The following is a 7,916-nucleotide window of genomic DNA, read 5'->3' as shown; positions in this document are numbered from 1 at the left end:
CACAAAAGTTTAGCACTTCATCACTTAGGGTTAGATTTTTGGATTTTTAGGTTGTTTCATTATTTCTTGATGATAAAAAGGCCTTCGAGCCTCATTTGAAAACAATTTAGAATGTGTGTACTTGTTACATCTCTTCTTAGAGATAAGCTATCAACGTCGAACTAGTTTGTTTCTCTTATGTATGTAAACAGTTTTCAACAGTTTCTATTTATTAATTGAATTTTTGTTTCACTATATCTATGTGTGTTGGTTTGAATCTTCATTTTATTTCATTCCTTCATAAACATGGATCATTTTCATTGTCATTTACTAGTTGGAATATTACATTGTTCATCCTAATAGGTGTTGCCTTAAATTTTGGCATCATTTAATATTAGTGATTTGTTTCATTTTATTCTTCGTAATAAAAATAAGCACACTTATGTATGGCCTTGCTACTTACCTTGGCGTAGTTAAATATTCATTTATAAAATCAATTGAACCTTTGAAATTTTTTAGAAAAGAAAACAACCTTTAGGCCTCCTTCATAGTTTGTTAAGCCTACATGCATTTTGAGTATACCCCTTTTACTGAATCCTATTGATAAGTCTGAAAAACAATTATTTGGCCTCCTACTAAGAAATCTAGCATTTATATCTTTCTCTAAATACAAGCATAAACACAGTCCAAGTGTTGGATGTGTGCGTGTGGAGGGGAGGGGGAGTTCTAATTTGTGGATGGTTGCTCAATAGGGATATTATGGTGATCTTAGGTTGTATGTGGAATATATTGGTCTAATGCTTGTTAGTGGTTTCTATATACTGATTTTTAAACATGAAATGGCCCAATATTTTATATGAATGAGAAAAATTGTATACGGTGATTCTCATGTTCCTCCTTTTGGGTAGTGCTTACATTTACTTGTACACCCACCATCCGATTTTTCATACACAACCAACCATGATAAAACAAGATAAATATTTGAAAGTGTTTTGGTCCATCTCATCGATTCAACTCATTTCAATTCTAGATGTTGATATTAATCTACATGATGAACTGATTGCAATTTATATATGATGATTAATGTTAGATGAGCTTCTAGAGTTGCAACTCACATGGTCCTATAAGAGGATGGGAAATGAGCTTTGTTATATAATTTGAAGAGATAGGAGTAGGAAAAAGTTCATTTTCATGTAGATTCATATGAGTTTGGGCAACTTGCATAAGATAAACATTTATTTTTAGGAGTCCATAGCACTCAACAACATTTATTGTCATTCCAACCTAAACTGCAACAACATCTTAGCATTATTGAATTTCCACCCATTCAGCCACCTAACAATGATGGTTGTGATCTTAATCCAAATTAGAATGACATAATATCACATGAAATAGGAATAATGGAAATATTGAAATATCATCAATATGTAAGACTCTCTTATACTGCTATGTAAGACCTTTATTATATGATCAATCAGTAAAAAAAAATTTGGTTGTGGAAATAGTCACCAAATTTAATGTCTATCCACCTACATTAATTTCTTTGTTGTAACTGGATGAACAAAATAAGGATGTTGATTGGACATTTCAGTGAGGTGACTTTTTCTCATATAGACAGGGAACAAAATAGTATTGTTGATGATCTCTCAAAGATGGGGCATAGATATCAACTAGGGGAGATCAATTTCTCTGCATATAGTAATGACAATCTTCGAAGGACTGGAAATTTTTTGTTTACTTAAGTTCCGCATAATTGATGTTCATCTACAAGTTTCCATGTTTAATTAAAGTAATACACTTTTGATGATAGTTATTATCATATGCATATTTTGTAAAGACTTCTATAGGGATAGATTTCAAAATATAGAATATCTATTTTTATTTTGTGTTATAGTCAGTGTACTAGACATAGTGATCAATGAAATTCAAAATCATGTTGGTTTTTTCTTTTCTGAAAAAATAAGAGGGAAAAAAGAAGAAGCGGAAGGATAATATAAGAGATTGAGGTTAAATACACAACCCAAAGCTTGAAATGATAATTTGTTGTCATTAATCACTTATTGCAAAGATATAAATTAGCTTATGTTTTATTGTGCAGATATCTCCTCATAACGTGAACTGAGGCATTGAGGCTTGAAACAATTAGTACAATGTTCATTTGTCGAATCCATGGAATAGAACCTAGTGAGTTTATTTTCATTAAAGGTACAATTTAGAGTAGAAAAGTTTTATTATACGTGGCGAACATTACAATTTTAAATTTTGGCCAAGAAACCTTGATTTTCAATTAGTTTTAAAATATTTAAATAGATTCTATGAAGTTTATTAAAGTTTTTGGAAAAAAAAATATTAAATTGAATATTTTGAAAGTTAAAAATTAATTATTAATTTTTTGAATGTTAAATTATTTTTTCCTAATGAAGTTGTTTTTAAGTGCTACTTTTTGGAAAATTTTCTGATCTAGTTTATCTAGAATCCGGTAGGTATTCATTGAAATTACAAGTTTGACATGTGAAATCTTCATAATTGATGTGTTTGGTTGGTTTATGAGGGTATTGAATCCATATATGTAGTCAAAAACAGGTTTAAACAACACAAATCAAGATTTGACAATAATTTTTGTTGCCGGATTTTGGCCATATATCCTCTGAAAACTCCAAAAAGTCACAGTGAAAGACTATTCCATTTCGAATCGGTTGATGAATATTTTTATAGGGTTTTAAATTCAATTTTCATATATAAAAATTATATTAGAAAATAAAAAGTCTAAATTTTGTTTTACCAAGTCTTATATTAATTTAGGGTTTGTTACAATACTATGGTCCAATACCGTAGCTTGTCAATACCACTTGCGCGAAAACCATAATTCATTTAAAGTTAAAATGTTTTATAATTTAGGGTTTGTTACAATACCATGGACCAATACAATACTATGGTCCAATACCGTAGCCTATCAATACCACTTCCCGAAAACCATAATTCATTTAAAATTAAAATATTTTATGATTTAAAGTTTTCTACAATACCATGGACCAATATCACTCACCCGAACCATAATTCATATAAAATTATAATATTTTATTTTGTAATATTTTTAACAAAACCATTATAATATTTATTTGTAGCCATATAGAATATCAATTATAGTCTTTTGTGGTTCAGAGCAATGGTTCACCCCAATGGAATGCCTGTTTCATTTCGTGTCCTGTCATGGTTTTGCAATTAATAAATATAAATAAATAATAAACCATTTAATTATGAAATATGTTGGTCTTGGTCCTCTTCCTCCTTATATAAGCTTAGCTTTAGCAGAAGAAGAGCCCATATTTCATTGTGACTAATCAGTATTTTCTTGATCAGGTGGTTGCGATAGCTTCAACTTCTATTTTCATTGTGACTAATCAGTATTGAGCCCATATTTCATTGTGACTAATCAATATTTTCTCGATCAGGTGGTTGCTATAGCTTCAGCTTGTATTTTCATTGTGACTAATCAATATTGAGCCCATGTTTCATTGTGACTAATTAGTATTTTCTTGATGAGGTCCTTGTTTTGCTTTGCTTCACCTTCTAATTTTAAAACAAAAAGATGTGTGGACCTGAAGCGAATCTCATTTCCCTCAATGGATCTCTGCGTATTTTAGATCTAAAATCTTTGAGAGAGGGAAGGGATATAATGATGGTTCCTCCAAAGAAGATAAAACCTCCTTAAAGGAAGGAGGGGATGTGTGTTTAGCTTCTTCCAGCACACATGGAGATCATGACATATGGTTGATCCACTTAGGTGCGTCCTTTCATATGACTCCACACAGGAAGTAGTTTTGTGAATATGAAAGGTATGATGGACATGATGTTTTCCTTGGAAATGTCTCGACAACCAAGATCATAAGACAAATAAACTTAATTTTGATGCTCAAAGATGGAAGGGTTAGAACAATCCTTGGTGTTCTACACGTTTATGGGCTAGATAGAAACCTGGTATCTATAAGTAGGGTGAGCGAGGTACGTGTAACTACTACATTTGAAAAGGAAACATGTAGAATGGTTCAAGGAGAAATGGTATTGCTAATGGGAGTTCAGATTCAAATTATCCGTACAAGATATTGGGAACCACTGCCAATGGTGGGTGTGATAGTTTTATTTTTCCTAAAGGTGGAGATGAAGAAGCGAAGACCTTTGTTGTTTCTGGAGAAAATATGAGGACGTTTCAGCAAAGGCTAGGGTCTTTGATCCCTACACAATCGAGGTATGGTTAAATTTATGTCTAGTTACATTGCAAAACATGATTTCTATGAATTGTATTTATGGTAAATAGAACTAGGTAAAATTCTCAATACATCCTTATATGTAAATTGCTTGCACTCGGCAGTTTGTCACAACAATCCTGATAAATTATTCTTAAAAATATGAAATCTATGCTATGAGCATTTAATACTTTTTAGATTTTTAGATTTGTAAATTATTGTTTATTGTGTATACATGCAAATTACAATTATGTAGAAAATAGAGAACAATGAATTAAAATCTCACAAACCACAAGTTGACACAAGATGTGACTTGAGAAGCTCTTTTGGGAGAAAACCAAGTTGGAAGGTGAGGTTTCTCTACTTTCTTTCTCTGAATAAGAAATGGATGCAAGTACAAAGAAGTAATGCATATGGCCCGTTGGCTACTATCGTGCACAAATACTCTTTGTGTTCTATCTCCCTATCCCTCTTGACTACTCTATTCATCTATGGTACAAAATGCACTCAAAAGAATAAAACCTATTTTCCTCCTAGTGGCTCAGTAATAACACTACTTAATAACCTACTAGTGGTTAGGTTTGACTCCCTTGATTCTTAAACAAAGTTACATTATGAAGTCTTCTAGAGTCTTCTTCATCGTGATCATATGGCTAGCCCCATTTCCATAAATATTTAGGGTTGGCATGAAATACTCTCGAATTATGGTGCCCAAAATAGGAAGGTCAACTTTCAAGTGACATAAATTTTGCGTACAAACTTCGATTGAGGTGAGTCTTGAGCTGTTGGAAAGGTATCTATGTGTAGAATACAAAAAAACATGCATTGCTAAAGTGAAAAAGCTTTAGTATTTACCCCCAAAAAATGTTGTTTGATGCCTTAAATACTCTTGGAAGGCTCCAAATATGGATCTTCATGATTTAACATGTAAGGATCAAAGAGTTTCATATTCTTTGCATTCACAATTGAGTAAATACGCATGTATGGGGTTAAAATGAATCTCTAAGTATTATCTCCCACCTTTTCAAGTATCTCAAAGGGACTATATAGTAGAGACTCGATATTGTTTTGAGGATGTTGTAGCCTCTCTTGTTCAATTGTACCATACTTCGTCTCCCACCTTGAACAAATTGTTTATTCTGTGCTAGTCATGCCTGACCTTATATTTTTCTTGTGACTTCTAAAATGTCTCCTATACATGTATATGCATATCTCTAATCCTTTCAACATAATTTTCAACCCTCAAGACATCTCTTGTAAGATCCTCCCTTGCTCTTTCTTCCTACCCATATGAAATATCCAAAGGTAAAGGTGGTAACTATCCAAAGAAAGTTTCATATGGGGACTTACCAGTAGAAATTTTGACTACTTTATTAAAGAATTTTGTATATATACCAAATTTTCATCTTAGGTCTTCGGATGTTTTTTATTGTAACCCATCAAAAAATACGTCAAAATCCCATTGACTACTTTTTTCTGCCCATTTTTTTGTGGATGGAATGTTGTAGGCCTCTTCAATTTCATTTCCATATTCTCCATCAGTGTAGTCCAAAATGCACTGAGAAATATTGTGTCCCTATCTGAAACAACTCTCCCTGATATTCCAAAGTGCACACCGACATGTTCAAAGAACAAGTTTTGTTATCTTGGCATTCATGTTCCTTTTACAAGGCACCAAAACATTGATCTTGTTGAACTTGTCAACTACCACAAATAGGTTTTCATGTCCCTTCTTGGTTGTTGGTAAACCTTGCACAAATTCCATGGAAATGTGTTCCCATGGATGAGAGGGTACAAGTAAGGGACGATATAGACCTTGTTTTTTGTTACTAGATGATGAGGCTCATTAATAGGTATACTATATGGGTCATAATGCCATCCTCCGGCTTATTAAATTATATTTTTGTCACATTTATCTACAAAATTTGTATATTATTCTGAGTGTCAGGAGTAAAGATGTGTTACTATGTCATGTGGTGTAATGTGTGTTAAATGGAGGAAATGGATCAATTTTGACTGCAAGAACTCAGAGTAGACAAGAGAGAGAGAGATTTTATGAGGTGGCCTCCCTCCTTAACTCCTCCAATTAGTTGAATATCTGCCACTGTATTTGTTCAGCTCGGTGTCATTGGCAGCCAAGAAGGCCGAGTTGATTAGTAGCCAAGTCATTGCAAATCAAGGAAGAGTTAGACCCACCTATTCTCGAGTTAGGGAGCCAAGTATCCCTATTTTCTAGGGAGCTTTTGATAGCTCAATTTTTGTATAAATAAGTAATATAAGGGACTCATTATGATTCAAAGTTTTATTGTAGCCAAGAGGTCATTAAGATGAAGCATATTTGACTATCATTTTTTGATATATTTTACACTTTTTGAATGATAATGAGAAGTTCTATTTTGATCCAGCATTGAGTTGACTCAGAGGGCTGAAGCTCTTGCATTAGGGCCCAACCCTAGCAACAAAATTTCCTCTCATATATCTATATTCTTAGTCTAGAATGTCGATAAATTGTTGAAGTTTATTCATGTTCCTTCAAGCTTAGAAGATTGATTAAGTTGTTTCTTATCCATGTTTCCATTAGCTTAAAGGGTAAATTAGTGTTGAAGTCCAGTGGAGTAAAATACATCAAAAATCTTGTGACAGTGATCCCTATCTCATCTCCCTTGTGGGATCATGATTAGAGGACCCCACTCTTACAATCAAAAAACAAAGTTTGATTTCCTTTTCATTGCATAGATCAAGTTTCAACATTAGTTAGATATTTGTTTATGATTTCTTGAAAATATTTACAGTTGTTATTCTACTTCTCAAGATGGTTGTAAAATAGAAAATAATTCACTTATAGATCCAATTCTTAGTAGTGGTTAGCTATGATTTTTCAAATTCAATTCACTATTTCCACATTGACATATAATAATTTGAAAATTCAAAAAGAAACATATGTAATTGTAGGGCTGTTGATCTACAGGAAATGACTAATTTCACAAATTCCTTTTAGGTCTTCTCCACGTTCTGTTGACGTATGTCAGCCCATAATTTAAACATTTAATTTTTGGTCACTGTGACTAAGCCATCTTAGCCAAATATGAACTTCTTGGAGTACTAGTCTTGGCCAAGGGTGATGATCGCATTCCCGACACTTTTCGCAACTCTCATACACCATTCCAACACTTCATCTCACCATTCTTTCCCTCCAAACCCTCTCAGCTAACTTCCTATAGCAATTCAAGACATCCCATAGTAGTACAGGGAATCCTATATCACACTTGTAGTAGTCTGTTTTGACCTTGTTTTGACCTTATTTTGACCTATAATGATAGCCTAGCCTAGCTTTGGAGTATTTTAACCCCTCATCTTGGACACCATGACCATAAGTGCCACGTAGAAGAGTACTTTTACTCATTTTCCCTCCTACAAGATCAACTAACATTAGTTCTTTCAATTCTAACTTTATCAATTAGAACTTTATTTACTTTGCAAGTGTGATTTAGATAGTCAATGCATGCATGTTTGAATTATGAAATGGTAGGATAATATTCTATTTTCAAGCAACCCTGATAGCTAGATGATTGAGTGCAAGTTATCATAGTTTCCTTTCTGCAAGTGACCATAAGATTTGTGTAATTTCATAGCATTTACAAGTTAGAAACTTTCATTTTATGAGCTGAAAAACATTTAATTTCTCTACACTAG

The sequence above is a fragment of the Pinus tabuliformis genome, chromosome 4_1, assembly GCF_031772625.1.
Source record: "Pinus tabuliformis cultivar Carrire ecotype Pingquan chromosome 4_1, CPIR1, whole genome shotgun sequence".
NCBI classification, from domain to species: Eukaryota; Viridiplantae; Streptophyta; class Pinopsida; order Pinales; family Pinaceae; genus Pinus; species Pinus tabuliformis.
The sequence above is the reverse complement of the archived record's forward strand: the minus strand, read 5'-3'. Positions refer to the sequence as shown.